The sequence below is a fragment of the Oncorhynchus tshawytscha genome, linkage group LG31, assembly GCF_018296145.1.
Source record: "Oncorhynchus tshawytscha isolate Ot180627B linkage group LG31, Otsh_v2.0, whole genome shotgun sequence".
Classification (NCBI taxonomy): domain Eukaryota; kingdom Metazoa; phylum Chordata; class Actinopteri; order Salmoniformes; family Salmonidae; genus Oncorhynchus; species Oncorhynchus tshawytscha.
Window position 1 is genome coordinate 33,204,421 of NC_056459.1, and position 18,836 is coordinate 33,223,256.

General features: G+C 46.9%; 1 pseudogene; it reads right to left on the minus strand.

Annotated features, from left to right (window-relative positions):
• Positions 1 to 136: 136 nt before the first annotated feature.
• Positions 137 to 18,362, minus strand: LOC121841476 (annotated as a pseudogene).
• Between the last annotated feature and the right edge of the window lie 474 nt (positions 18,363 to 18,836).

An 18,836-nucleotide genomic window follows, 5' to 3' on the forward strand; every position in this document is an offset into this window, starting at 1 on the left:
GAGCTCATACAACTCGTTTTTTAAGTTTTTAAAAAAAAAGTATAATGTATGGATTATTTTGAATATAACAAGTACTCAGATGAAGTATATTGTGCGTATTTATCAAACTACTTTCTCCTCTAATGCATCTTCACTGTCAGTTGTCTGGCCTCTCTCCTGCTCACCAGCGACATGATCAAAGAGATGATCAAGAGCCTCACATACAGTATATAGTTTGGTCATTGTGCTGCCACAGAATGAATTGTGAACAAGGCCTCAAAAATATTTTATATATCAAAACTGCGAGAAAAGGTCTATATATTATTGAAACAATGTTGGGATAGTTTGTGAGAACGACAACAGGTGGGGTTCCGTGGGGGTTGCCATGGAAGCCAAGAGGAGTGAGGTGTGTGTGTTTACACGATCAAATGCATGTGGGGGTCTGGGAGAGGAAGTGTGTCCATCTGATGAATGAGCATGTGCCTGAACTCAATTTTTATACACTAATTGTAGTCTCACCTATTAGTTTCTAATGACCGGTCATTTTTGATCAGGAACACCACAGGTGTCCAAAAGTTAAATAAAAACACCCAAAATGTAATGAAAATCGTCATTATTGTGTGTGTTCAGATGTCCTGTGTGGACAAAGTCACGGACCCTTATGACAATCCGATTAAATGAACTACATTTTTCAGAGAAAAACTTGTAACTCAGTCCAATTCGACCCGGAACACAGGAGGGTTAAAGACGCTGATCATTTTGTAGTAGTCATCTGGCCGGGACTTCCTATAGGTTAAGGAAAGATCACACGATTCCATCCAGGTCGTCAGGAGGGATCAGCCAATTAAAATGTACTTGTGAGCCAACATTCCATAACTGCAGGTGACCGTACATCTCAAACCTTGGCCGTTTACCCGTTCAGACACACAACAGGGGCCAGTTTGCACCCTTTCAGTTTGTTTGCCAAAATAATAGACGAAAACAGACTACTTCAAAATGGAGGTGGCCTCAATGGTGTTGCCCGTGCCCTCACAAGGCGTCAAAATGGGACAGATAACAGTGGCGCGATTTCTATCTAAGTCCATGGGCTCACCTTGTGACACCTTGAGGAAGGATGTGGAGTTTCCACTGACATAGGACGAAGACGGATGTCCATTTTCGTTCGGCGCAGAGTTGTTTTTCAGTGGGGAGGAAGGGGCGTGATCATCTGAGCACAGGAAGACTTCTATTGGACCCTGGGTGCTGCTCAAGTGGACCTGGAGACTCTGATAGGGCAATCAAAAAAAATGTATCAACCAAACTTACAACCAATCATACACCAAAAGTATGTGGACACCTGCTTGTTGATCATCTCATTCTAAAATAATGGGCATTAATATGGAGTTGAGCTCCACTTTTGCTGCTATATCAGCCTCCACTCTTCAGGGAAGGCTTTCCACTAGATGTTGGAACATTGCTGCTATAACAGCCTCCACTCTTCTGGGAAGGCTTTCCACTAGATGTTGGAACATTGCTGCTATAACAGCCTCCACTCTTCTGGGAAGGCTTTCCACTAGATGTTGGAACATTGCTGCTATAACAGCCTCCACTCTTCTGGGAAGGCTTTCCACTAGATTTCATTGCTGCTATAACAGCCTCAGGGAAGGCTTTCCACTAGATGTTGGAACATTGCTGCATAAGCCTCCACTCTTCTGGGAAGGCTCCACTAGGTTGGAACGCTGAGGGACTTGTTTCCATTCAGGCACAAGAGCATAAGTGAGATCGGGCGCTGAGGCCGGTGGGCCTGGCTAGCAGTCGCTGTTCCAATTCATCCCAAAGGTGTTCGATGGGGTTCAGGTCAGGGCTCGGTGCAGACCACTCAAGTTCTTCCACCCACTCTCGACAAATCATTTCTGTATGGTGCTTCGTGCGTGGGGGCTTTGTCATGCTGAAACAGGAAAGGGCCTTCCCAAACTGTTGCCACAAAGTTGGAAGCACAGAACCGTCTACACTGTCACTGTATGCTGTAGCGTTAAGATTTCCCTTCACTGGAACTAAAGGGGCACGAACCACGAAAACAAGCCCCAGACCATTATTTATCCACCAAACTTTACAGTTGGCACAACGCTGTTAGGTAGGTAGCGTTCTGCTGGCATCCACCAAACCCATCTTAGGATTGTGGGCGTCTGCATGGCCATGAAAACCCATTTCATGACGCTCCAGAAGAACAGTGATAGTGTTGACGTTGCTTCCAGAGGCAGTTTGGAATTCGATAGTCGCGAGAGTGTTGCAACCGGGGACAGACAAAAAAATGTATGCATTTCAGCACTCGGCGGTCCCGTTCTGCAAGTTTGTGTGGTCTACCACTTCACTGCTGAGCCGTTGTTGCTCCTAGACGTTTCCACTTCACAATAACACCACTTACAGTTGACCGGGGGCAGCTCTAGCAGGGCGGACATTTGACGAACTGACTTGTTGGAGAGGTGCTACGACGGTGTCACTTTGAAAGTCACTGAGCTCTTCGAATACGGTGCCAGCCAGCCTACTGCCAATGTTTGTCTATGGAGATTGCATGGCTGTGCGGTTGATGTTATACACCTGTCAGCAACGGATGTGGCTGAAATAGCAGAAATCACTCATTTGAAGGGGTGACACGAGAGGAAGTGTTACCAGGATCCCTGTTTGGTCTCTGTTTAGGGTGTGTGTGTGTGTGTGTGTACCTCTGCAAGGTCTGGCACCTCCATCCTGGTTTCAGCAGGGGCTTTGACCATGATGACCGTCTGGTCATTCAGACTAGGAATCCTTTTCACATCATCATACGATATGTACGCCAACGTACCCAGAGGTTAAGGAAAAAGTAGTGTCGCATGTCACTCATGCACACACACACACACACACACACACACACACACACACACACACACACACACACACACACACACACACACACACACACACATCACTCACAGTCAGATACAGATTCTCACACACAGTCAGATACAGATTCTCACACACACACACAGGACAAGAACACACTTCTACGCACACACACACACAGCATGTCACTCACAAGCAATCAGATACACACACACACATATTCAGATACAGATTCTCACACACAGTCAGATACAGATTCTCACACAGTCAGACACACGTGTGCTGAGAAGAAAAGCTGTAAACGCAAACCAATTCACACACTGGACAACAGACACAATTAGATCTCAGTCACACAGCAGGGTTGTAAAGGAAGGCTATCTCCTTGTGGGTGTGTCTTCAGTCATCTGTTGGACGATGAGTGTGCAGGTGTGTATGAGTTCATCCAGTCTCCTCTCCTCCTGGGTCAACTCTAGCAGTTGTTTACCCACAGAGCCAGGGGTCTGGACACTGGCCACTCCTTCTGGAGACAGGCTACAGCCCCTACACACACACACACACACACACACACACACACACACAGAGGAGAGGAGAGGACATGTTAACACACAGGAGGAGGAGAGGACATGTTAACACACAGGAGGAGGCACATGTTAACACACAGGAGGAGAGGACATGTTAACACACAGGAGGAGAGGACATGTTAACACACAGGAGGAGAGGACATGTTAACACACAGGAGGAGAGGACATGTTAACACACAGGAGGAGAGGACATGTTAACACACAGGAGGAGAGGACATGTTAACACACAGGAGGAGAGCACATGTTAACACACAGGAGGAGAGCACATGTTAACACACAGGAGGAGAGGACATGTTAACACACACACAGGAGGAGAGGACATGTTAACACACACACAGGAGGAGAGGACATGTTAACACACAGGAGGAGAGGACATGTTAACACACAGGAGGAGAGGACATGTTAACACACAGGAGGAGAGGACATGTTAAAACACAGACAGGAGGAGAGGACATGTTAAAACACAGACAGGAGGAGAGGACATGTTAAAACACAGGAGGAGAGGACATGCTAACACACAGGAGGAGAGGACATGTTAACACACAGGAGGAGAGGACATGTTAACACACAGGAGGAGAGGACATGTTAACACACAGGAGGAGAGGACATGTTAACACACAGGAGGAGAGGACATGTTAACACACAGGAGGAGAGGACATCTTAACACACAGGAGGAGAGGACATGTTAACACACAGGAGGAGAGGACATGCTAACACACAGGAGGAGGGACATGTTAACAGGTTCAGAGTTAAAGGGAGGGATAATGGGTTTCTTCTCAGCTGTCTTGTATTATTCAGGACAGTAATCTATCCTGGGCTAAAGCAGGAAATCATGTTCTGATGCTGATTGGCTTATTTTTAGGCCGTTAAGAAACCAGTGTTCTCTTCTTCTCAGGAAGACCAACTCTGAATATTGTATGTCTGTTACCACTGATGACCCTGAATGACCCTAGAACGTTCTGGATGTCTGGTACCAGTCATGTTAATGAATTACCGTCATGTGTTTTGAAGGACTCTGTTGCTGTATACGACAAAACTGAAATGCTGAATTGTTTCAATGACCACATTGTTATCATCTGGTTTGATTCAGTGTCCTCTGTCTCTGTCCAACCCTGTGTGGATGAACCAGTGTCCTCTGTCTCTGTCCAACCCTGTGTGGATGAACCAGTGTCCTCTGTCTCTGTCCAACCCTGTGTGGATGAACCAGTGTCCTCTGTCTCTGTCCAACCCTGTGTGGATGAACCAGTGTCCTCTGTCTCTGTCCAACCCTGTGTGGATGAACCAGTGTCCTCTGTCTCTGTCCAACCCTGTGTGGATGAACCAGTGTCCTCTGTCTCTGTCCAACCCTGTGTGGATGAACCAGTGTCCTCTGTCTCTGTCCAACCCTGTGTGGATGAACCAGTGTCCTCTGTCTCTGTCCAACCCTGTGTGGATGAACCAGTGTCCTCTGTCTCTGTCCAACCCTGTGTGGATGAACCAGTGTCCTCTGTCTCTGTCCAACCCTGTGTGGATGAACCAGTGTCCTCTGTCTCTGTCCAACCCTGTGTGGATGAACCAGTGTCCTCTGTCTCTGTCCAACCCTGTGTGGATGAACCAGTGTCCTCTGTCTCTGTCCAACCCTGTGTGGATGAACCAGTGTCCTCTGTCTCTGTCCAACCCTGTGTGGATGAACCAGTGTCCTCTGTCTCTGTCCAACCCTGTGTGGATGAACCAGTGTCCTCTGTCTCTGTCCAACCCTGTGTGGATGAACCAGTGAGAGCTGGTCAAACTTATAGCTTTTTGCCATTCTCAGTGCAGGAGGTACATAATGCCCTGAAGTCCTTAGATCAGAGAAAGCCTGCAGGTCCTGATCTTTTGGATCCCTGCTTTTTATATCTGGCAGCTGATTTCATAGCTGAACCACTTACATCTCTGTTCAATCTAACTGTAACGGTTGTCTTCCTCCTCTGAGGAGGAGGAGGAGGAGTAGGAAGGACCGGAGGACCAAAATGCGGCGTGGTATGTATCCATAATATGATTTAATGGAAAATTTATACAAAAGAACAAGAGAATCACAATGAAAACCGAAACAGTCCCGAATGGTGCAAACACTGAAACGGAAAAATAAACACCCACAACTCAAAAGTGAAACCAGGCTACCTAAGTATGGTTCCTAATCAGGGACAACGATTGACAGCTGCCTCTGATTGGACACCATACCACCCCAAATACAGAAATCCCAAATTATAGAAAAAGGAACATAGACTGCCCACCCCAACTCATGCCCTGACCAAACTAAAACAAAGACAAAACAAAGGAACCAAGGTCAGAACGTGACACTAACCCTGGAATGTAATGAATTTCCAAAGATCTGGAAATCAGCATTTGTCCGACCACTTTTAAAAAAGGGGGAGATCCAACTCTTTTAAATAATTATAGGCCAATCTCAATGCTGTCACCACTGGTGAAAATACTTGGATGCCCTTGTGAGTGAACAGCTGAAATAATAATTATTTACTAACTCTATTTAATCAATGTACCAATCGGGCTTCAGGAAGAAGCATAGCACAATTACAGCAGCCATGAAGGTTTTAAATATCACTGAAGTCCTTGACAAAAAAACAGCACTGTGTCACTTTTTATTGATCTCTCTAAGACTTTTGATACAGTTGATCATAATATACTGAGGCAGAGATTGTCGAGTGTAGGTCTTTCGGAGCATGCAGTTGCATGGTTTGCTAACTATCTGTCTGATATAACTCAGTGCACTCAATTTGATGGGCTCATGTCTGTTAAATTGGCTGTCTGTATTTGTGTGCCCCAGGGCTCTGTACTTGGTCCCCTCTAATTCTCTATTTATATAAATAATTTAGACAAAAATGTGCAAAATGCACAACTTCACTTTTATGCTGAGGATTCTGTGTATTTATTGTTGTGCCTCGTCTCTTACAAAAGCTTTCCAGAACTTGTAGACTGCTTTTTATACTGTTCAACATACCTTGTGTCAATTGAAGCTTATCCTCAATACTGACAAACCTAAACTAATGGTGTTTTCTAATGCAAGAAATAGACCTCTGAACCTTTCCCCTATTACTACCTGTCAGGGCAAGGAGATTGAGGTTGTAACCTCATGTAAATATCTTGGAAATTTAATTGATGACGGCCTCTCTTATTAAATTGCATATTCAACAACTTACAAAAAAATTGAAGCTGAAATTGGGATTTTATTTTAGGAATAAGGCCTGTTTTTCTTTTGAAGCCAGAAGGAGGCTAGTATCAGCTACATTTATGCCTTTACTAGACTATGGGGATATTTTATATATGAATGCTTCCGCTCAGTGTTTGAGATCAATTGACACCCTTTACCGTGGCACTTTGAGATTTATTTTAAACTGCAAAACCCTTACGCACTACTGCACTTTGTATACCAGGGTTGGCTGGCCTTCTCTAGTCACTCGTAGGCTCAGTCACTGCTATACTTTTATTTACAAAGCCATTTGGGGTTTACTAACTTTTTATTTGTGCATTTTTATTGTTCAGAAATGTGGTGGGTACTGTCTTCGTTCTCTGGACTTTATCCTGCTAACTGTTCCAAATGTCCGAACTGATTTGGTAAAAGGGCTTTTATGTACTCCATCACCATAGTCTTGGAACGCCTTACAAAATACTTTTAACCTGGAAGAACTTGTCTAAGTGGGATATTGTCCGTTACAGCACGGGTTCCACCAACTTTGGTGCTTTTTCAGCCAGGAAGTGCAAATCAGTTTGGCTCTGCACAGCCATGTATCAAGGTCATCCACAGACCCCCCACCCACTCACAGCCATGTATCAAGCCCCCCACAGACCCCACTCACAGCCATGTATCAAGCCCCCCCACTCACAGCCATGTATCAAGCCCCCCTCCCCACTCACAGCCATGTATCAAGCCCCCTCTACTCACAGCCATGACCCCCACTAACAGGCATGTATCAAGCCCCCCCACTCACAGCCGTGTATCAAGCCCCCTCCCATGTATCAACCCCCATGTATCACCCCCCCTCCCCCATGTATCAGCCCCCCCCATTTATCAGCCCCCCTCCCATGTATCAAGCCCCCCATGTACAACCCCCCATTCCCAGCCATGTATCAAGCCCCCACTCCCAGCCATGTATCAAGCCCCCCACTCCCAGCCATGTATCAAGCCCCCCACTCCCAGCCATGTATCAAGCCCCCCCACGTATCAAGCCCCCTCCCCACTAACAGCCATGTATCAAGCCCCCTCCCCACTAACAGCCATGTATCAAACCCCCACCCCCCCACTCACAGCCACTGGATATTGTTCTTGGAGGACTTCTTGATGAGATGCACCCCCTCCAGGACGTTGGTGATGTCATAGAGGCGTCTCTTCTGCACCTTGAGGGACTCCGCGGCCCGGTTCAGATCCACCACACCGTCACTGGACTGGGCCAGCAGCTGGACAAACTTCTGGGTCAGGAGGCATAGAGATGTGTCATACCTGGTCTTCTCTAATGGGGAGGGAGGAGCTGGAGAGAGAGAGAGGGGAGATGGGTTAGTTACCACAGACAGGAGCTGGAGAGAGAGAGGAGATGGGTTAGTTACCACAGACAGGAGCTGGAGAGAGGGGAGATGGGTTAGTTACCACAGACAGGAGCTGGAGAGAGGGGAGATGGGTTAGTTACCACAGACAGGAGCTGGAGGGAGAGGAGATGGGTTAGTTACCACAGACAGGAGCTGGAGAGAGAGAGAGGAGATGGGTTAGTTACCCCAGACAGGAGCTGGAGAGAGAGAGAGAATGGGTTAGTTACCACAGACAGGAGCTGGAGAGAGAGAGAATGGGTTAGTTACCACAGACCCTGGAGGGAGAGATGGGTTAGTTACCACAGACAGGAGCTGGAGAGAGAGAGAGATGGGTTAGTTACCACAGACAGGAGCTGGAGAGAGAGAGAGAGGGGTTAGTTACCACAGACAGGAGCTGGAGAGAGAGAGAGATGGGTTAGTTATCACAGACAGGAGCTGGAGAGAGAGAGAATGGGTTAGTTACCACAGACAGGAGCTGGAGAGAGAGGAGATGGGTTAGTTACCACAGACAGGAGCTGGAGAGAGAGAGAATGGGTTAGTTACCACAGACAGGAGCTGGAGAGAGAGAGGGAGATGGGTTAGTTACCACAGACAGGAGCTGGAGGAGAGGAGATGGGTTAGTTACCACAGACAGGAGCTGGAGAGAGGGGAGATGGGTTAGTTACCACAGACAGGAGCTGGAGAGAGAGAGAATGGGTTAGTTACCACAGACAGGAGCTGGAGAGAGAGAGGAGATGGGTTAGTTACCACAGACAGGAGCTGGAGAGAGAGAGGGAGATGGGTTGAATTAGTTACCACAGACAGGAGCTGGAGGGAGAGGAGATGGGTTAGTTACCACAGACAGGAGCTGGAGAGAGGGGAGATGGGTTAGTTACCACAGACAGGAGAGAGAGAGAGGAGATGGGTTAGTTACCACAGACAGGAGCTGGAGGGAGAGGAGATGGGTTAGTTACCACAGACAGGAGCTGGAGAGAGGGAGATGGGTTAGTTACCACAGACAGGAGGGAGAGAGAGAGGAGATGGGTTAGTTACCACAGACAGGAGCTGGAGAGAGAGAGGAGATGGGTTAGTTACCACAGACAGGAGCTGGAGAGAGAGAGGGGAGATGGGTTAGTTACCACAGACAGGAGCTGGAGAGAGAGAGATGGGTTAGTTACCACAGACAGGAGCTGGAGAGAGAGGAGATGGGTTAGTTACCACAGACAGGAGCTGGAGAGAGAGGAGATGGGTTAGTTACCACAGACAGGAGCTGGAGAGAGGGGAGATGGGTTAGTTACCACAGACAGGAGCTGGAGAGAGAGGAGATGGGTTAGTTACCACAGACAGGAGCTGGAGGGAGAGGAGATGGGTTAGTTACCACAGACAGGAGCTGGAGAGAGAGAGGGGAGATGGGTTAGTTACCACAGACAGGAGCTGGAGAGAGAGGAGATGGGTTAGTTACCACAGACAGGAGCTGGAGAGAGGGAGATGGGTTAGTTACCACAGACAGGAGCTGGAGAGAGAGAGAGAGAGATGGGTTAGTTACCACAGACAGGAGCTGGAGAGAGAGAGAGAGATGGGTTAGTTACCACAGACAGGAGCTGGAAAGAGAGGAGATGGGTTAGTTACCACAGACAGGAGCTGGAGGGAGAGGAGATGGGTTAGTTACCACAGACAGGAGCTGGAGAGAGAGAGATGGGTTAGTTACCACAGACAGGAGCTGGAGAGAGAGGAGATGGGTTGGTTACCACAGACAGGAGCTGGAGAGAGAGGAGATGGGTTAGTTACCACAGACAGGAGCTGTAGAGAGAGAGAGGAGATGGGTTAGTTACCACAGACAGGAGCTGGAGAGAGAGAGATGGGTTAGTTACCACAGACAGGAGCTGGAGGGAGAGAGGGGAGATGGGTTAGTTACCACAGACAGGAGCTGGAGGGAGAGAGAGGGGAGATGGGTTAGTTACCACAGACAGGAGCTGGAGAGAGAGGAGATGGGTTAGTTACCACAGACAGGAGCTGGAGGGAGAGAGAGGAGATGGGTTAGTTACCACAGACAGGAGCTGGAGAGAGGGAGATGGGTTAGTTACCACAGACAGGAGCTGGAGAGAGGGGAGATGGGTTAGTTACCACAGACAGGAGCTGGAGAGAGAGGAGATGGGTTAGTTACCACAGACAGGAGCTGGAGAGAGAGAGATGGGTTAGTTACCACAGACAGGAGAGAGAGAGAGGAGATGGGTTAGTTACCACAGACAGGAGCTGGAGAGAGGGGAGATGGGTTAGTTACCACAGACAGGAGCTGGAGAGAGGGGAGATGGGTTAGTTACCACAGACAGGAGCTGGAGGGAGAGGAGATGGGTTAGTTACCACAGACAGGAGCTGGAGAGAGAGAGAGAGGAGATGGGTTAGTTACCACAGACAGGAGCTGGAGAGAGAGAGAGGAGATGGGTTAGTTACCACAGACAGGAGCTGGAGGGAGAGAGAGGAGATGGGTTAGTTACCACAGACAGGAGCTGGAGAGAGAGAGAGGAGATGGGTTAGTTACCACAGACAGGAGCTGGAGAGAGAGGAGATGGGTTAGTTACCACAGACAGGAGCTGGAGGGAGAGGAGATGGGTTAGTTACCACAGACAGGAGCTGGAGGGAGAGGAGATGGGTTAGTTACCACAGACAGGAGCTGGAGAGAGAGAGAATGGGTTAGTTATCACAGACAGGAGCTGGAGGGAGAGGAGATGGGTTAGTTACCACAGACAGGAGCTGGAGAGAGGGGAGATGGGTTAGTTACCACAGACAGGAGCTGGAGGGAGAGGAGATGGGTTAGTTACCACAGACAGGAGCTGGAGAGAGAGAGAGAGGAGATGGGTTAGTTACCACAGACAGGAGCTGGAGAGAGAGGAGATGGGTTAGTTACCACAGACAGGAGCTGGAGAGAGGGGAGATGGGTTAGTTACCACAGACAGGAGCTGGAGAGAGAGGAGATGGGTTAGTTACCACAGACAGGAGCTGGAGAGAGAGAGAGAGAGATGGGTTAGTTACCACAGACAGGAGCTGGAGAGAGAGAGAAGAGATGGGTTAGTTACCACAGACAGGAGCTGGAGAGAGAGAGAGAGAGATGGGTTAGTTACCACAGACAGGAGCTGGAGGGAGAGAGAGGAGATGGGTTAGTTACCACAGACAGGAACACACAGTCAGCCCAGGAACACACAGTCAGCCCAGGAACACACAGTCAGCCCTGGAACACACAGTCAGCCCTGGAACACACAGTCAGCCCCGGAACACACAGTCAGCCCTGGAACACACAGTCAGCCCTGGAACACACAGTCAGCCCCGGAACACACAGTCAGCCCAGGAACACACAGTCAGTCCAGGAACACACAGTCAGCCGCGGAACACACAGTCAGCCCAGGATCACACAGTCAGCCCAGGAACACACAGTCAGCCCAGGAACACACAGTCAGCCCCGAACACACAGTCAGCCCAGGAACACACAGTCAGCCCAGGAACACACAGTCAGCCCCGAACACACAGTCAGCCCAGGAACACACAGTCAGCCCAGGAAGGAACAACAATGTTCCCAAGGCATGGGTGGGACCGAATCTCTCAACAAACATTGGTGTTCCTGCCTGCGGCATTGTCATCAAGCCTGTCTCTTCTTCCTCGTCTCCTTTCCTTCAACCTAGAGTTAGTGAAGTGTTTCAATAGTGTTAGGTTCTACATTAACCTTAGAAAATGTTGTGGATGATCAGTGAAGCTCAACCCAAGTTTATTCACCCATTGGGTCATTCAGCTGCACAGACAAAGGACATATTCACGCAAGAAGTGGCACTTAAAAGCCTTTCTCCTATTCGGAGCCCCTCCTGAACAGCCTTTCTCCTATTCGGAGCCCCTCCTGAACAGCCAAAACACCTCTGTTGCTGTCCAGAAGATTGGAACATGTTCTTCCCTACTTCATCTAACCTGACCTCTGCTCCAAAGTGCTCTCTCGTCCCCAACTCACGGCTGTCCTGTTGACTCGTACCAGGACTGTGTCTCTTCTCCTCCCATACAGGATCCCTGATGTCTGACAATAACATCTCCTGGTAGAATGTCTACTGAACTAAATCCACAGTAAAGTCTAGCCTCATATTGCAGACTGACTACCGCTACACTATCAGTTAAACGAACCATTCGCGTAAACCCACGAGGCTACTGTTAAAAGTCTCCTGAATAAAGCAATGCTGAGCTGTGATACGCTCTGGAAAACATCTTCCCGCGTGATGACTAAAAAAACGTAACGTCACTTAGCACGGGATTTTGGTATTTCATTAGGATCCTCATTTAGCTGTTGCAAAACAGCCGCTACTCTTCCTGGGGTTCTACACAACACAGAACATTCATGTACAAGAACTACATGTTGTTGCTTTCAACACACACGTAGCCAACGTCAATGTTTACACAACAACTACCCAGTTCAAATAGAGGAGAGGCGTTGTGTCCTGAGCTGTTACTTCAGAGAATTGGCTTTTTATTTGAGCAATTATGAGATGGAAGGGAGTGCCATGTAATCATGGCTCTATATAATACTGTACGCTTTCTGGAATTTGGGGGACTGTGAAGACACCTGGTGGCATGTCTGGTGGGGTAGGTAAGTGTGTGTGTGTGTGTCAACTACCCCCAGTCACTTACTCTGGGTTCTTCTGAGGGAGTGTGTGGTGGCTCTCTTAGCTCTGGGCTCACTGATTGGCTCAGTGGTGTACTGGTCCCTCTCCTCCAGCTCCAACCGACGCTTCGCCTGAGACAGAAGAGTTATACAGAGGTTGAACATCTGGAAACCTTCAGATGGAAAACAACCCTCAAGGGTCACAGCGTACAGAGTCTAAGGGGAGGCAAGTACCTAGTGGTTAGAGTGTAGGGACGGCAGGTACTCTAGTGGTTAGAGTGTAGGGACGGCAGGTACCTAATGGTTAGAGTGTAGGGACGGCAGGTACTCTAGTGGTTAGAGTGTAGGGACGGCAAGTACTCTAGTGGTTAGAGTGTAGGGACGGCAAGTACCCTAGTGGTTAGAGTGTAGGGACGGCAGGTACTCTAGTGGTTAGAGTGTAGGGACGGCAGGTACCTAATGGTTAGAGTGTAGGGACGGCAGGTACTCTAGTGGTTAGAGTGTAGGGACGGCAAGTACTCTAGTGGTTAGAGTGTAGGGACGGCAGGTACCCTAGTGGTTAGAGTGTAGGGACGGGAGGTACCCTAGTGGTTAGAGTGTAGGGACGGCAAGTACCCTAATGGTTAGAGTGTAGGGACGGCAGGTACCCTAGTGGTTAGAGTGTAGGGACGGCAGGTACTCTAGTGGTTAGTGTAGGGACGGCAGGTACCATAGCGGTTAGAGTGGTTAGTGTAGGGACGGCAGGTACCCTAGCGGTTAGTGTAGGGACGGCAGGTACACTAGTGGTTAGAGTGTAGCGGCGGCAGGGTAGCCTAGTGGTTAGAGTGTAGGGACAGCAGGTAGCCTAGTGGTTAGAGTGTAGGGACGGCAGGTAGCCTAGTGGTTAGAGTGTAGGGACGGCAGGTACTCTAGTGGTTAGAGTGTAGGGACGGCAGGTAGCCTAGTGGTTAGAGTGTAGGGGCGGCAGGGTGGCCCAGTGGTTAGAGTGTAGGGACGGCAGGGTACCCTAGTGGTTAGTGAGTTGGGCCAGTAACCTAAAGGTTGCAAGTTCAATCCCCGAGCTGACAAGGTAAAAATCTGTCGTTCTGCCACTGAACAAGGCAGTTAACCCACTGTTCCTAGCCCGTAAATAAGAATGTGTTCCTAACTGACTTGCCTAGTTAAATAAAGGTTAAATAAATAAGGTTGACCTAGGCAACGAGCTCTAAATATTTCACATATTTATAGGTGTTAATTTTTTTTATTTCATTTTTTATCCTGTGGTCATGAGTTGCAGGATAGTGATACAAAGTGTATATATTTTGGCTTGACAGCTAGCTGTTTAGATTAAAATAATTCAGGTTTTTATTCAATCTGTTTGGAACTATTACTACATCAAGGACTGCATACCGTGTCCAGAGGAAGTTCAGGGAATGCTCCTAAATCACTGCCAAGATGTAGTGGCTTTTCACCCAGGTGGGTGCTACATTCCTGGCAATGGAGGACCAGAACCAGAGAAGTAGCCCAACGGACTGACTGGCCATTCAGAGAAGCAGGTGAGGTGGGCTGTGAAAGAGGGCCTGCCCCCCTCCCCCCCAAACTGCCTTTGTTTTCTCCCTGGCAGTCCCATCGATGCCCTCTCCACTAAACCCCCACTGCCTTTGTTTTCTCCCTGGCAGTCCCATCGATGCCCTCTCCACTAAACCCCCACTGCCTTTGTTTTCTCCCTGGCAGTCCCATCGATGCCCTCTCCACTAAACCCCCACTGCCTTTGTTTTCTCCCTGGCAGTCCCATCGATGCCCTCTCCACTAAACCCCCACTGCCTTTGTTTTCTCCCTGGCAGTCCCATCGATGCCCTCTCCACTAAACCCCCACTGCCTTTGTTTTCTCCCTGGCAGTCCCATCGATGCCCTCTCCACTAAACCCCCACTGCCTTTGTTTTCTCCCTGGCAGTCCCATCGATGCCCTCTCCACTAAACCCCCACTGCCTTTGTTTTCTCCCTGGCAGTCCCATCGATGCCCTCTCCACTAAACCCCCACTGCCTTTCCAGCTCAAACTGTTGGCTGGCTATATTTTATGTGCTTTGAGATTCTTTGAAATGTGCTATAAAATATCTATTTATTATTATTTCTGTAAGCCAAGTACACCTAATAGTACTACTGCGAGACCTAGTACTACTGCGTAACCTAGTACTACAGCGTAACCTAATACTACTGCGTAACCTAGTACTACGGCGTAACCTAGTACTACTGCGTAACCTAGTACTACGGCGTAACCTAGTACTACGGCGTAACCTAGTACTACTGCGTAACCCAGTACTACTGCGTAACCTAGTACTACAGCGTAACCTAGTACTACGGCGTAACCTAATACTACTGCGTAACCTAGTACTACGGCGTAACCTAGTACTACGGCGTAACCTAGTACTACTGCGTAACCTAGTACTACGGCGTAACCTAGTACTACGGCGTAACCTAGTACTACGGCGTAACCTAGTACTACTGCGTAACCTAGTACTACGGCGTAACCTAATACTACTGCGTAACCTAGTACTACGGCGTGACTTAGTACTACGGCGTGACTTAGTACTACGGCGTGACTTAGTACTACGGCGTGACTTAGTACTACGGCGTAACCTACTACTACTGCGTCACCTAATACTACTGCGTAACCTAGTACTACTGCGTAACCTAGTACTACGGCGTAACCCAGTACTACAGCGTAACCTAATACTACAGCGTAACCTAGTAGACAGAATATAGAACAGAATATAAACTGAAATATGGACACTGACTGTAGACCGATAACCTCTCACATGTAACAGGATATAAACTACTGCAGAATTATGCAGTGAAATTATACAACAAATATTAAGTTTGTTTTGGGAAACAAGAGTGGAGAAATACGATTTATTTCAGCATCTCGAGAAAATGTTGAAGGTGCTTGTAATGTGTTATATCGTTGACACTTATGCAAGCAGACAGTATTTCAACCACAGAATATAAAATATGCACCCAAGACAAACTGAAGTCTTTGTGTTTATCCTCTTTAATGTCCTTGAAACCGGTCAAACTGATGACATTTCGTACTGGAGTTCCTCTGCTTGTATTAATGCCCCTTTGTGTGGAAAAACTCATTCAGATTGGCTGGGCAGTCATGAAATCCTATAGATTAAGGCCTAATGAATTTATTACACTGTACAGACTTCCTTATATAAAATTGTTGCGTTTATATTTTCGTTTAGTATAGATGACTAATGCATTCATTCTATCAATGTAGGACATTCTGGTGAGCACTCCTTTATTTAGTCTTTCTTTCTATTTAACTAGGCAAGTCAGTTAAGAACAAATTCTTAGTTACAATGACGGCCTACCCCCCGGCCAAACCCGGACAACGCTGGGCCAATTGTACGCCGCCCTACGGGACTACCAATCACGACCGGTTGTGATACAGCCTGGAATCAAACCAGGGTCTGTAGTGACACCTGTTTTCATCTGATTGTCAAACAAACGACTTCAAAATGTAGGTTACCCGCTCGGTTTGATCCACCATAATGAATTTACAACATGACACCTCACTACAGACCCTGGTTTGATTCCAGGCTGTATCACAACCACCCTTGTGCCACTCAGGAGCCCAGTTGTGACAGAAAATAAGCTGCATGTATCTATAGTTGACAAACAAATGACCAGCCAAATGTCGGGAAATTACAAGCAGAAACTCGTCTAAATTAGAGGTGAAAGTAGTATGTTGTAAATTCATTATGGTGAGTCAAACTGAACAGGTAGCCTACTTTTTGAAGTCGTTTGTTTTTTACAATCAGATGAAAACATCACACAATTACCCATGATTTGCAGAAGTAAGTTTGCGGCAGATCAAAAAAAAAAAAAAAAAAAAAAAAAAGATGTTTACATGCCACAGTACCCAGTCTTAGATGAGCATATCCCAGGCATTTTATCCAGGTTTCTCAGAACGGGGATACAATCTGTTTGGGGTTATTGTAAAACGGGATATGATGTGTATATGCGTCCACTCAAAAACAGACTACTTGAGTATCCTGAATACTACAGGGATACTGGTTGCAAATGTAAACACGGTCAAGTGAGATCAGGACACCTAGTTTATCTCAGGAGAAAGGCTGGCATATCTATAGAGCAGACTACTGGCCATAGCACTTCTCCTTCCACATTGATGATGTGTTTACTTTACATTGGTACATTGCAAGTTGCTTGATTCTTTGAACTGTGGTCCAAGTATGTTTCGGGTTAGAGTCCCACCTTAAATGCTTTTGCATAAATGATTTCTTAGTGTGAGTTAATATGAATCTTCCTGTGTGTGTGGCAAGCAGCTTGCAAGTTACAACAACAAAATCTGAAATGTGTTGGGACTTCCTCGTGGTATGACTCCATGTTGGCTATCAAAACAATGCATTATAGCTATCGAGCGACGTGACAGATAGTTGGTGCACTTTTAGTTTTATGACAACGAGGGGACTTATGGTAAATACCTTTCAGTTTGACTCCACACGCGGTTTTTTTGAGCCGCCGGGAGCGAAGAATCACAAAATGGGGGAAACGCAACCAACAGAAACTTGCGTCCCACAGTAACACGGGGACCGGATTCACCCCATCCCCCTCCAAGTGTGGTTTAAGGCCTAGTTTCTGGTTGTTTTTTAAAGAATTATATTCCCTTTGATTTAGCGCTAGCCGATGGCATTTTACTAACTAGGTACCATGAATAAGACACGTTTGTTTGTTGTCGATTATATATATATTTTTTTTATTAAAGATTGATTGGGGGTTATTATTACGATATAATTTCAGCAGATCAAAACTTTAAGAATTGTGGTTGCTGCTGGATATGGACGACGAGGTGTATTGGTTTAAAACGTGTCAAATAAGACCATAGTTCACTAACTAGCTGTGTTGGCTATCCAACTAACGTGGTGTATGCTTGCCATCTGGCTAACTAGGTATCTAAACCTAATTAAAGTTAACTAGTTTACCCATTGTTCTTCAATATAACCCTTTTATAAATCCACTGTCGAAGGGGACAACTCGAAGTGGGAAAAGTTACAAGTGGTGCATCACAAAAACGTGTGACTGTGTGCAGTAAAACATAAATTAGTAGTGTATTAAGCTAAATTTAAAAAAGCTAGCACTGTATACTACTACTACTACTACTACTACTACTACTTGCTAGCAATTGTAGCCAACTAGCTAATGGTACTAGTTAAATAACTAGGATATGTCACTAGTTAGCGAACATAATACACAGTTATTAGCTAACTGGTCAGCTTGCACTTCATATATGTATGCCAAAAGAGCCATCGTGTTATAAATTACCGGGGGTCTTCCGAGGGCTGGTCGCGGTCCTGTCCCGTTTGTAGACACCCCTATGGGTGTAGTGTAAAGCTGACTCACGGTCGGTCTGCGACACCGACATTGTTAGTCTGGTTCGGGCAGGGCGGAGGTGTTAAAATCTGATAATATGTCGCATTGCTGTACCGGGTCATAACCGTTTGTTTTTTGTCCATGGAGGAGCCTCCGACCCCTGAAATTAGGACTTTTTCCGGGACTCCCTCTTTCTCATCTTCAGGGTCAAATGTCCGTTTGTACCTCCGCTACTTTGGAGCACTTTCTCCTCAAAGTTCGTCTCGGCTCGACCCAAAATAATCAGGGATATCGTTAGACTAATATCTTACATGCCCATTCGTTCAAATTGTATAAACGATACGTTTCTAAAACGAGAAGATGCAACGGATTTGATTGAGTCGAAAGCTCCGTTCTGGATGTTTAAAAATGGCTCCAGGAAGCTGACAATGAATAAGGGGATGCAGTTTACCCGCGAAGGGCCCTCCCGCGAAACTCGGATTTCCGGGAATGTTTTAAACGATATTTGAATATGGTATGCTATTGGTCAGCGTCATATCAGTCTCCCTATACGTAATTGCGTCAGTGTGTTTGACCAATGGGTGAGGATTTTCGACACACAAAGCGATACATTGTGCTTACTTGTCTGCTGAACGTCAAACTCGATCATGTCAGGTAAGCACCATATATAAACAGTGCATTCGGGAAGTATTCAGACCCATTGGCTTTGTTCCGCATTTTGTTACGTAACAGCCTTATTCGAAAATTGCTTAAATGAAAATGTTTCTTAATCTATACATGAATAACCCATTATGACAAAGTGATATTTTTTTTGGGACATTTTTGCAAATTTATTACAAATAAAAAACAGAAATAACTACGTTTTCAGACCCTCAAA